General features: G+C 35.5%; 1 protein-coding gene across 1 annotated transcript in view; it reads left to right on the top strand.

The window, feature by feature from the left end:
- The window catches only part of CERS3 (ceramide synthase 3), a 734,999-nt gene that overhangs the window by 495,299 nt on the left and 225,698 nt on the right, over positions 1-14,002 (top strand). The window lies entirely within an intron of this gene.

The following is a 14,002-nucleotide window of genomic DNA, read 5'->3' as shown; positions in this document are numbered from 1 at the left end:
GAGTGAAGGAACAGTGCATGCATATTTCATGTGTCCAAACCAATCAGAAAATAATTGCTCTAAGAATGAAGAAAACAGAGAGTAAAAGTGGCAGTAGAGGTAAAAGTGTAACCCACTGACTGCTTTACTATAGTATTCTGGAAGTCAAAATGGAGATTTCTGGGGCAGAGCCTAGATGGCCAACTGAGAGCAGTGAATTTTGAGAGCTCTATAAACTAATATAATAATATATGGAAATTTTTCAAGTTTAAAACATCAGAAATATATACATAAACTAGTAAACTACATACATATCAATTTTGGTGGAGATATGCAAAAATGTTCCTGTCATGTAACTTGGAAATATATTGAGTCACTGAATATGAACAACTCAAGAAATTCTAATTCAGATGCCGCTTTGAAAAAAGAACTGCAGTTGATGACACCTACCTTACAGGAACTATCTTTGAAGATGGATGACTTTAAAAATTACTTAGAAAACCTCACATTAAATTTTCAATAACAGACTGATACTCTTAAGGAACTATTACAGCAATACCATACAAAAATAATAAATATAGAGACTTCTCTAAATGACATTGAAGGGAGACTCAAAGAGGAAGAATTCCAAAAAGAATTTCTGCTTAAACAGAATATATTGCTGCTTAACAAAATAGATGACTTAGAAAACAGGGAAAGGGGAAACAACAATAGGATCTTTGGTCTGCTGAAAACACTGAAGGAGAAGACATTATTTCATTCTTAACAACCTGGATTCCTGAATTTTTAGACTTGAAAGATGGACTTTCATTTGGAATTGAAAGGCTGCATAGAGCACTGAGGACACCTGCTTCTAACTCAACAAATACTCTACCTAGATCCATAGTTATAACATTTCTTTCATTTCTGGACAAGGAACTAATATTAAAATTTGCTTGGAGAAAATCACCCTTAAAATACAATCAAAGCCTGATAAGGTTTGACAATGATTATTCTTCCAGAATACTAGAACAAAGGGAAAAAGTCTGGCCAATAATAAAACTGTTGAAACAAAACAACATTAAAGCACAGCTGGCCTTTCCAGCCAAGATAAAAATACTTTTTGCCAATGAGATGAGAATCTTTAATGACTTAAAAGAAGCTATTATATTCAACAAAAAACAATGACATAGTGTCTATCCCAGAAGAAATGGAATGGATGGCCCCTGCTCTTAAAGGAATAAAAGAAACAAATCCTTAGACTAATGCTAGAAAAAAGAAACAAAAAACTGATTCCAAGATAGCTGTCCCAAAAAACTAACTCTTACAACTACATCTATCAAAGTAACAACTGATATGGTATATCACTTTCATCCATTTTTATTTAAAAAGAGGAGGGTTTCGTAAACAACTGAGAAACAGTAATGATTTATTCAGAATGTTCAAAGAACCAATAATTCTTCACAAAGGTAGACCAAGATGGGTTACTGTTTACATTATATATAAGAAACAAAGCAACATATAATGCAAACATAGAAGCTTCTATTCCTCTACTTGAACTCAATAAATACTTATCTTCATTTTTCATTGATTTTACTTATAATAATTTAAGTCATTAATTAACTAATTCAACAAGGTACCGTTCATCAGAGTTCAGACTCAAATGTAACAAATCAACATCATATATAATAACAGTAACAGTAGAGTGTTTTGAAAAAAAAATACTGTCATGGAGACTAATGCCTTCTTCAGGTAAAGTATGATTTAGAAATGTCATGTATATCCTGGTTAAATAATAGTAGCAAGCTCTTAGTACAAATGTAATCATTATTCTGTCTAAATATAGTTAATATCAATTATCGCAGGTATCACAGCTACGAGTGCTGTTTGATCAATCCTGATATGGTGTGCATGGATGCAGCTGTGTCTGGCAGCTAGTACAAATGTCATTATTATTCTGTCTAAACATAGTTAATATCAGTTATGGTAGGTATCATAACTTTGAGTGCTGTTTGATCAATCCTGATATGGTTTGAGTGGATGCAGCTGTGTCTGGCAGCTAGTACAAATGTCATTATTATTCTGTCTAAACATAGTTAATATCAATTATGGCAGGTATCATAGCTTCGAGTGCTGTTTGATTAAGCCTGACATGGTGCGTGTGGATACAGCTGTGTCTGGCAGCTGTTGTATGTTGCCGGTTTCATCTCCAGGAAGCTGTGAGTTGTGGCTTGTGAGCGAGGTTTACTGGTGCTTGTGTATTAGGAGGAGATGCTTGGTGTTTTAGCTTGGATCCAGGGGAAGGAGGTGGAAAAAAACTGTGGTTTGGAATATTTTGGCAGAGAATAGTTTGTTTATACATCTGCTGAGTGAGAGGTGGGAAGGCTGGAAGAATGTGTTATCTCTTGTGGCAGCTTGTTGGGAGCTTTTCTTTTTTTATCTGTTTGCTCTCTGTTCTTTTCCTGGCTGCTGCCTCACTGAAAGGGAGGGAATTTAGGCTTGAAGTTGTAGTGAAGTGAAGCTTTGCTTCAGGTGCATTGTGAGCTTCTGGTATGCAGTACACAGACACACTAACAGAAACAGATGGTCCCAGGTTGCTATGGTAACAAAGACAGGGTGATGATAATGCTTAACGGCTCTGAAGAGCCTCCGAGCTGATTCTCAGCAATGAAGTTTTTGGTTTAAAAAAAAAATTATATATATAATATAGGGGCTGTTTTAAACCACAAGTACACATATTGATGGTCTCCCAACACTTTGTTTAGCTCATTAAGTTGATTCTTGATAAAAAAATAAATAAATAAATAATAAGCTCAATTTTATATTTAAAATGTAGTTTGATCCAAACACATTAAGGACTTACATAAGAGTGGAAGTCTGAGTTATTGTTAAAGACTAAGGGCACTTGATCTTCTGCAGTACCCTTTCCAGTAGTCTGGGAGGGGAGCTTGCTCGGACGTGTTTGGCATATGGGGATAGCTGATTCTAGGGATGTTAGGGGTTGCTGGGAGGTACTAGAGAATCATCAGATTTCCTTCATGGGAATATCTGTGAGAATGTGTTGACTGGTTCACTAGCAGATTGGCCACTGCATGGAACAGGCTGGTAAAATGGAACAGGACAAATATTGGTTTAGATATTTTAAGAACAGCCTGAAAACATACCACATGAACTAGCAAATGGTATTCTGGCAAAACTGGATGGGCATTGTTGCCCGTGCTTGAAGAACTGATATGTGTGTATGTAAGGATCTAAATATACTTAGAACAAATAAGAAACTAGAAGGGTCTCATAATTTAAAGTCTATGGACTCTATAAACATGCTTGGAAGGAGCTAGTAATAAGAATAAACTTTACAGCTTGTGGTCTCTCAAATAATGAAGCAACAGCCAAAAAAAAAAAAAAAAACACACACACAATAGTTATGTAATGTATGTTTTTAGTAAATCTAGACATAAAATATATAATCGCCATATAAGATGAAGCAGTCTGCTGAATTTAGATATTATAGACAGGATTTAATAACATGGGCTTGTGTATGATAACACTGCTGTCTTACCTTGTCATAAATGACATACACTACATTGAACATCAAGAGGAAGCATGATGATTTTCTATATAATTAAATATGCATAACAAGTCATGTACTTACTTTAACTTGAATTGTAGTTTTTGTAACCCATCTTGACCATATATAATACTTAAGCAGTTACCAAGGTAACTAATGATTTATACATGACATCAAACTGATAAAGTTTTTCAAGGGAAAAAATAGAAGCCTGAACTAGGAACGTCACAGTATGTAACAATCATATTCTGAACAAATAGTATTAAATTGACAATAGACACTCAGTTTAATAACATGGACTTGTGTACAATAACACTACTGTTTTAACATGTCATAAATGACATACACTATATTGAACATCAAGGGGAAGAATGATGATTTTCTCATATAAGTAAATGTGCAAGTCATATAATTGCTTTAACTTGAATTGTGGTTTTGTAACCCATCCTGACCATACATAATACTTAAGTTGCTACCAAGGTAACTAATGTTTTATACATGACATCAAACTGACAAAGTTGTACAAGGGAAACAATAGAAGCCTGAACTAGGAATGTCACAGAATGAAACAATCACATTCTGAACAAATAGTATTAAATTGACAATAATCACTCAGATTAACCTTTGCTGATTATACAAAATAGAATGTTGCCATTTAAATCTAAAAACTTTCAGTATATGCCATAAAATGGCAATTTATGAATATGAAAAGGGAACATGTAATCATTAATCACAATAAGTGAATGTGTTGTTTTTAACCTATAATTTCACTCATTTTATAATAAGAAATGAGAAATATGAAAATCCTTATGTGTAGGAAATGGGGGAAGAGGGATGCACTGATAATTAAACTGCATTAACTTTCATCAATGTTCACATAAAACAAACTTGGCGCTTTAAGTAAGTTAGCAACAAAGTGATTACTTAAATGCTGGTAAACAATGAAATATAACTTCTGATATATCCAGTAAAATACATTATATTATAAACAGGTATAAATATTACTACCATCTATTTATATTATGTAATACATTTTGAAAGACTTCATCAATAAGGGTCTATTTATATTAAGTAATACGTTTTGAAAGACTTCATCAATAAGGGTGGATATATTAAATAACTGTGTGCTATAATCTTTTACTGAGGTTTTATATATGATACATCCTACTTTAGTATGATTGAATTGCTTATCATCTATCTTTCATGTAAATATTAATTGCTTATACAATAAGTAGACAGTTATATTGTATTAGAAATCTGTCTAATCTACAACAATACTATATCTGTTCAAAATAATATAACTATTGCTTATTCCTACTACAAATATTCTTCATATGATAATTCAATTTATGAAGCTCAGGTGTTCTGGATTGTCAAGGTATGAGTGATAATCTTATGGACTTAGTTTTATCCATCAGATTAGCAATGATTTTCATTCCATGGCTAGTGCGGATCTTAGTTTTGTTAACATTTATTAATTTACATTTATTTCACAAACATATTTTTAGTATGCCTGACCAAAACATTACTTTACTGGTAAACACTCAAAGTATAAAACTGATAATTTCCTTTAAAAGCTCAAACATATACTTTACAGTTATCGGAGGAAAATGTTTAATAGTCACAATACAACAAAGAATACATAGTCTAAATAACCTAAGATGGATTTAACTTTATTATCTTTAAATGCCAATGGCTTAAACAATCCTAGCAAGAGATCAAATCTACTGAAATATTTAAAACTGAACAACGCACAAATTGTCTTCCTTCAAAAAATTAATTTCAAAACAAATGACAATTACAAATTGAATCCTAAGGAATATATTATATCGGCACAATCCACTTATAAGACAAAGACAAAAGAGGTAACAATTTTATGAAAAACAAATGTGATTAACCCAGAAATCATTTATAAGTATGAAGATAAAGAAGGCATTATGGCATTAATAATAGTTAAATATAATAACAGAATATGAACCCTAACCAATCTATACTGGTTCCCAGTCATTGGAACAGGAACTGTTCAAAACACTTGGATTTCATTTCCAATAACTATAAAGGCAACTTAATATTAGGAAGAGATTTTAACTGTATATTTAATATTTCTGAAATTATAAATAAAAGACCACTGAGTACATCTGCTGTATCAAAAGCTTTAAACAAATTGGTTGAATCATTTCATCTTGTAGAGACTTTCAAATTTAAAGAAGATAAATCTCTGTTGTTTTCCCATGAAGATCACAGATTTGGTACCCAGACTAGAATAGATAGAATATTTGTTGCCCATGACTTACACTCTAAAATCATTAATTTCTCAATCACCGCCTACCCCTTTTTAGACCACAATTCATTGATACTAAAAGCTCAAAATGGGTGCAAACCATTAATATTTAACTCCAAAATTCCAGCATATACAACTAAAATTAAAGAGTTCAAACCATGGTTATTGTCTGAATAACAGTTCTTCTTAGATATTAATCACACCACAGAGATAAATAAAATAATGATATGGAACTCATTAAAAGCTTACATATATGGCAAAACCCTAACTTGGTATAAAAAAAATCAGAGAATGGGATTCTGAATTATTAGATCTACAATCCAAACTTTTGTCAGTAAAAGCTTGAAAAAAATCAAAATCATTTGGGGATGAAAAAGAAAGTAGAAATATTAAACAACAAATACAACAAAATTCTAACACATAAAACTAGTTTAGCTTTAGAAAAAACTAAAAATTAATACCTTGGCCACTTCTCCCAAATATCTACATAATTTATTCATAAGAATCAAAATACAATCAAAAGTTAATAACATTAAAAGTATCTTCCATGAAGAGAAAGGGAAAAATGTCTCAGATATAGGTGACATTCTTGATGCCTATAGAAATCAATATATGGAACATTTCCATAAAGAAAATATACATTTCGATCAATTAAATCTAGATGAAAAATGTTCTAATATAAAAAAATACCAAAAAAATTAAAACTAGATCTGCAAGCAGTCATATCCTACAAAGAAATTATAGATATAATAAAAGAGGGTAAAAATAATAAAGCTCCAGGTATAGATGGCATAATTATGGCAATATATAAACTTTTTTCTTTAAAGATACTATCCCTCTTCCATAAAACTCTATTATAAATTCAGTCACAAGCTTTAATACCACCCTCTTGGAGATATTCCTTAATCACACCAATCCTAAAGGTAAACAAATCCCTAAACCTCTATACCTCATACAGACCTATATCATTATTAAATAATGACTATAAGATATTTATGACAATATTAACTAACAGAATGAAAATACCACTATCCAAAACAATAAATAATCATCAAACTGGATTTATATATCATAGACACACACACACATGACAATATTAAAAGGATAATTTCTCTTACAGAGTATGTTAATAAAGAAAATAAAGAAACACTCATAATTGGCTTAGATATAGAGAAAGCCTTTGATTCCCTAAATTGGGACTATTTATTTAAAACCCTAATGCTATTTCAATTTCTTGCAACCTTTGTTCATCTCCTAAAGAATATATAAATATATATATATATATATATATATATATATATATATATATATATATATATATATATATATATATATATATATATATATGTGTATATATATATATATATATATATATATATATATATATATATATATACAAATAATTTAGCATATGTCAAGTTAAGTCCTTTTACCTTTGAATCTATACATATCGTTGAGTGACACTATACAATAATCAATCAGACACTCTGATAATGGATTGGATATACTTATAAAGTAACTATATACATTAAGATCTGTTATAGTGTGTCAGGTTAATGTAAATAGTATACATGGTTATTTAAGATGTCATGTATAAATACTATGGAATTCATTCAAATGTATTTGAAAAATAAAAAAAATTGAGAAAGAAAATGCACTGCCACACGTTGCACAAAAATATATAAGTAATCACAAATTTATTAAAACTTATTATAACTTATTATAAAAACAAAAAAGGTTAAGCGCTTTCATCAATTGCATTGACTTCATCAGAACATCTAAGCAACTTCTCCTAGTGATTTATAAATACTATACAATTAACACTTCAATTAAGCAATTGCTGGCAGTGTTTACCTCCTTAAAGTCACAAATACCATGACATTCTTACATATAAAATCTTACCTAAATTATTGGCAATAACTGGAATATTTTAAAATCTGATGACAATATTTATAAGTTATTGGGTGAACAGCCTTCCTTTGTATACAAAACAGGTTTTAGTCTTAAAAGGTTGTTTGAAATGAGGAAAGGGTCTACTGTACAGAAAAGCATGGGGCGGGGATTATGGAAACTACGAAGATGAAATTAAGGAATATAAATTAGACTATGGTATATTTTCAAAATGGTAATTGTCGTACCCAACACGTGGTTTATTTAGCTAAGTGCACCACATGTCCCTGCTATTATGTGGGGAAAACAGACAGATGCCTTAGAAATAGGATATATGACCACACATATTGCATAAAGAAAAGGGATGACACTAACGCCTTGTACAGACATCTATCAAATATTCAAGGATGTAAAGAATTTAAATTTGCCATAATAGAACAAATTAAGGGAAACCCTAGAGGGGATAACATTACTAGGAAATTGAATGAAAGGGAGTCCAAATGGCAGATTTTGTTGAATTCCACTACCCACCCTGGTTTAAATGATGCTATATCAGTAAAGGCTATATTAGAAGGCAAAGGGTGAGGTGGAGAAAAGTCTATCAATTACTATTGTATGTTATTTTAAATGCATTTTTTAGCATATTTATTGTCATAGTAATATCAGTTAACGTTAGGTAAGATTTTATATGTAAGAATGTCATGGTATTTGTGACTTTAAGTAGGTAAACACTGCCAGCAATTTCTTAATTGAAGTGTTAATTGTATAGTATTTATAAACCATTAGGAGAAGTTGCTGAGATGTTCTGATGAATTCAATGCAATTGATGAAAGCGCTTAACTTTTTTTGTTTTTACAATAAGTTATAATAAGTTTTAATAAATTTGTGATTACTTATACATTTTTGTGCAACGTGTGGCAGTGCTTTCAAATCCATGAACCCTTTTCCAGCGGTATGAACAGTCAATTGTTGCTGTGGTTGTCACTGCTGGAGTTTGTGCATTTTTTATTCCTGACTTCCAACATAACAAAACCTTCTCACAACTGAAAGCTTTTTTCAGCATCTCCCACTTGCTAATCCCCATTTCCTTATCTCCACTTAACAAAGGTATATTGATGCTAAATATAAAGTATTTGTTTCCCACTCTCACAGCCAATTAATCCACCACCTTCTGTTACTTGTAAGAGATTCAGGTCAAAGTTTATTTTATATACTACCCATATCCTGTCCGTATACACTGGTACCATCCATGCAGCATCCAGCCAGCAGTCTTTTAGTGATCACTCTAAGCCCATTATCTCCTCCTTCGCATATAAGCTGATGAATATAAACGAATTCCCCCTGCTTTCCTCCATTCCTGCCTTCCTCAGTATCACTGTTCACCTTCTGTGTCTCACCCCATAAACTGTCCACCAGCAGTAGTAGTGCTGGTTAGTAGTGAGGTCAGGTTCTTTAATGAGGAAACCAGTCTCAACTGATCCCAGCCTTCTCTCTCTCCCTCTCTCAACGCATTTCACATAAAAAATGAAGGTACAAAAATAAACATGATGGGATGTGTATTTCACACACCCTATATAAATGTAATAACTTTTAATATATATTTATATATATAATAATTTACTGTTACATTATTGGCAATCATTACAGCAACATAACATTAACTACTTGTAAATGCATTTCTTCAGGGGTGATCTGCAAGTTTGGGATAGTTAATATAGCCCTTACTTGTCACACATTATTCAAGTGAACATTGTGTAGCTACGACTTATAAATGTAGCATGTGCTTACTCTCATTCCATTTCCTTAATTTCAAGACTGTCCTTTAATTTCCATTTTTTTACTTGCATGTGTATCTCTGCAAGCAACACTTTTTTGCTCATCAGGTGTTATTGTCATGCATAGGTGGCACTCAGAAGTAGGCCAGATTCTAAACATCCAGTAACAGCTTTGGTTTTGGGCTCATCTCTGCTGACTAGTATGCCAAGATTTCAACGTCAATGCATTGACTATGTATCTTGGTACTGCAATTAGTGAAACTTCAGCTAGACAAGCCTGCTGTAATGATTGCCAAGTGTGAAAATCTTTTAGTAGATTGACTAAGTGCATTTATCTCATTTGGCATGATAGTTTTATTGCCAGTCAGAATGACCCATAATTAAACTGTTTCACAGAATGCTCCATACTGGCAGAGTGGCTTAAAGATAGCTCATAGCTCATCCTCCCTAGACCCTTTGTCTGTATTGATAGAAACTACAGAGTACATTCCCTGTATGTGAGTTAGGCATACTCCATGCTGATATGTAGTGACAAGAAAATGCTATATTTATTACCAATACAATATTGATCGTTATTCCTATAGAAATGTTTCTATTGCAACCTTTGTAAGAACACCTATCTCTAGACATGAGCAGTACTCCTGAGAATTAGAATTTATGTATGTCCCTTGTGCATGCTATGTGACATATAACAAGTACTAATATAGCTGATATAATTATAATGCCTCTCAGAGTTCCATAAGAAACCTTCACTGTGGTATACACAAAGAATTTTGAAGAATCTAATGGTTGTGTGCACTATTAGCAATTGTTCCAATGACTGATCTTTTTTTATATAATGTATGTTTTGTTCATAGATTGTTATAGTATTAGGGGATCGGCCGAGATGCTGATGAGTGCTGAACTCCATTGTTTGTCCCCGGGATTCAATAAACCCTACTCAGAGTGTAGGAATAGTGCAACAGCTGCTACATGGAATATGGCCACCGAGCAATTCAGTAATGGGCTCCCAGGACGTGCACAAGCTCATACACTATTCCTACACGGACACCACTGCCTAATGCTAATTACCTCATTTGCTGGGGAAAATCATGGAAATGAGGTGAATTAGTGATTCAGCAAGCAGGCAGGTGTCCTTGCAGGAATAGAGGAATAGTGTAAGAAGCAGAAACATGTTCATTTACTAGCTGAACACGTTTCTGCAAATTAGAAAATGGAGTCATGACAGCTCAAAATAAAGCATGTATTATATTTAGTAGGCATGCCAATGGCCAAATATATGGCCATTGGCATGATAAATAGGTTTAATTTTTTTAAAATAAAACTTTTTTTTTGGCCGATCACGGCCGTTTAAGCATAGGGTAGCTGCATGCAAACGGGATTGTGCCGAAAATAAAAAAAAGGGGAAAAATCAATTTATACAGAAATCTGCATTTTGTCATTATTGTCAATGGCATGCAGAATGAAAACAATACCAGGGAATAGTGGTTGCTAAGGGAAAAGGCCCACCAGTGTAAGTGTGGTAACTATGGTGTAAGGCAGTGGTGTATGCAAATGAGGGGATTTATACTGAATCACAAATTTCTTCTAAGTGTCAGACTACACATAACTGTGTAGGTGCTCTAACATCACCATGTAGATAGGAGGAGCAGCTAACATTAAAAGGGGGGGTGTCATGCTTGTTGTAAGCACATTGGTGCTCAGTGACCTGTGTTTGCCCTTAGCTAACCACAGCTAAGGAAGAGGGTGTGTCTGAGGCTGTATTGTCTTATGCCATGAAATGCAGAGCGTGTTAGTGTCCAGGGTAGGGCCAGTTCAATTTTAGCTAAACAGGGCCTAAAACAAACAGGAAATAGCAGAACTGTTTTCAGTTAAGCAATGGGTATGCGTGGCATGCATCGGGGCTTAAACGGGGAGAAAATGGGAAGGGAAACAGCAGAAGGAAGACAGTCAAGGAGAACTACCATAGGTAGCAGGTGGAATGTATCAGAATCAGCCAATTACACAGGCAGCAGCCCAGCACACTACTATAAACTATGCAAACACCTTTCAGTCTGTTTTTCCCCACAAAATCTACACCACTGGTGTACACATTCGGGGGAATTTTAAACTAACAAAACTAACAAAAAATGTTAGGGACTGCTGTTGCTTTGATCTATCAGTATTTTCTAGACACCGAGGGTGGTGAGGAGGATAATGCTGACAACCAACTCAGACCAAGGAGGAGGAGAAGAGTGTTCAGACCCAGGGTAACCTACCAGGGGCTACATGATCTAGAGACAGTAGAGTGCTGCAGGGTGGACAGGGACATACTTCAGCAACTTGTTGAGCTGTGCCAACCTCACCTCAGACCCAGAACCAACAGAGGGTAACCCATCCCAGTGGATACCAAGGTATGTGTTACCTTAAGAATACTAGCTACAGGTACTTTCCAAAAAAACAACTGGGGATATGATGGGGGTCTCACAGGCATCTGTATCCAGGATACTCCACCAGTTCCTGGATGCCATGCAACCACATGCTGTTGAGCACATTTACTTCTCCAGCACCCGTGAGGAGAGTACCAGCAATATGAATCTCTTCTACCATGTAACAGAATACCTGGAGGTACTGGATGCCATACACTGCATGCACATCCACATCAAAGCACCACCCAGCGACCAGGGTAGGGTCTACCTAAACCACAAGGGGTTCCACTCCATCAACTGACAGGTCGTGTGTGATGCCCAGGGCATTATCACAAATGTGTGTGCAGGAAGCCCTGGAAGCTATCATGACTCCCACATCTGGCATTCGTCACAGCTGTACCAGGCATTTGCCAGTGGGGACATCCCATATGGCCATCTGGTGGGGGATGCTGGCTATGCACTGGAGCCATGGCTGATGACATCCATCAGAAATGCACACACACCGACACAACAATGCCATAATGAGTCACACACACAAACCAAGATCATTATAGAGCATGTGTTTGGAATGCTCAAGTCACGGTTCCACTGCCTTGACATATCTGGTGGAGCCTTGCAGTACTCTCCAGGCACATGTGCACACATGCTCATAGTATGTGCCATGCTATACAATATGATTCTGCAGAAACAGCCCCCCAACATTGCCAAGGTCTCCACAGGCACAGAGGGACTCAGAGGAGGAACCTCCTGAGCCTGCCCTGTAGGCAGATGGAGATGTGCCCAGTATGCCCTGTCCTTGGCAAAGAGGCAACGCATAAGACATACACTGACACTGTGTGGTACAAGGGACTGATCTCTCTTTCTCTCTGACTTGCACACACAGTAAAATTGATGCCAGACATCATACCATCTATACCTTACCATGTATAGGCAGTGTACTGCGTGCATCTGACATAGTCAGCATTCAAGCACCATACTCACAACAGCCTCAGGCACAAGTCAGTCTCTTTAACAAAATAAATGAATGGAGTGGAATGTTCTGATAACATATCTATGGTATTTATGCAAATAAATGGAGTGGCTTACTGAGATAGCAGCAGGAAACTGACAGCTCTGTGGGACAGCAGGAAGTGCATTTCCAGTAGTGGCCTACCCACACTATGCTGTACCACCCTAGTTGACAAATACCACTGCAGTATATGTGGGGAGCCAAATAACTGGGGGGGGGGTCATAGGTCACATGTATTGATGTCAAAGTGGGGATCTCATACCCACCCCAGCCTCACCCAGCAGATCAGCTGTAGAAGACCATATAGAAATGTCTGGCAAAGGCCCCCACATGGCAACATCTATGAAATCCCCACCTACAGACTTTTACACAGTGATATCACAGCAGGTCTGGCAGTGGCAGTATGGCTTTGAAAGGTAAGAAGTCTAAAACTACAAATGTTTATGCCAGAACAATCTGACCTGTGGTCAATACTGTTATGCCTGTGGTCTCAATGATAGGGCACAACATTATGCTAAACGGGACCAAAATGTTAAGCAAATATCAGCACAGTCTCTGAAAATGTGTATTGTGCACAGATGTGTCACCCCACCCCACCCCATAGTCCCATAGACATGCAGTAATATGTCCCTAACCTTAAGCAACATTGTCAACTAGAGTGATGGCTCAACACAAACAGAAATAAATTGTCAGTAACACCCACAGTCAACATACTGGTGCCATTCCAGGATTGTCCACTGCCAGCAGCCTGGGAACATATCATCAGAATGCACTGCCTTGCTACAGATGGCCTGTATCTGTCACACCTGGCCTACATGCCCATGGCAAATGCCCATGCCTCACCCACAGTGCCCTGTTAGGGAGTGTCATGGGGTCTATAACACCAACATAACACAGTCTACAAAATGCAAAGAAAGGCCATGCTGCTAACTGCTAGGAGAAAACCTGCCATTGTCAGAGAGCCAGAAATCTGAACAAAGCCAAGAATAATGGGCTGAAAAAGGTCCAGAGAACAGGATACCTTTGAAATACTGCTCTAATAATGTTATAAAGTTGATGAAATGATTGTAGAAGCATGGAATGCCTGATGATATGAAGTCTGAAACTGCAAAT

This window comes from Protopterus annectens, chromosome 7.part0 (genome assembly GCF_019279795.1).
Source record: "Protopterus annectens isolate FY-2018-M chromosome 7.part0, PAN1.0, whole genome shotgun sequence".
Lineage (NCBI taxonomy): Eukaryota > Metazoa > Chordata > Ceratodontiformes > Protopteridae > Protopterus > Protopterus annectens.
Note: the sequence above shows the minus strand (reverse complement) of the source record. Positions and strands in the feature narration are given on the sequence as shown.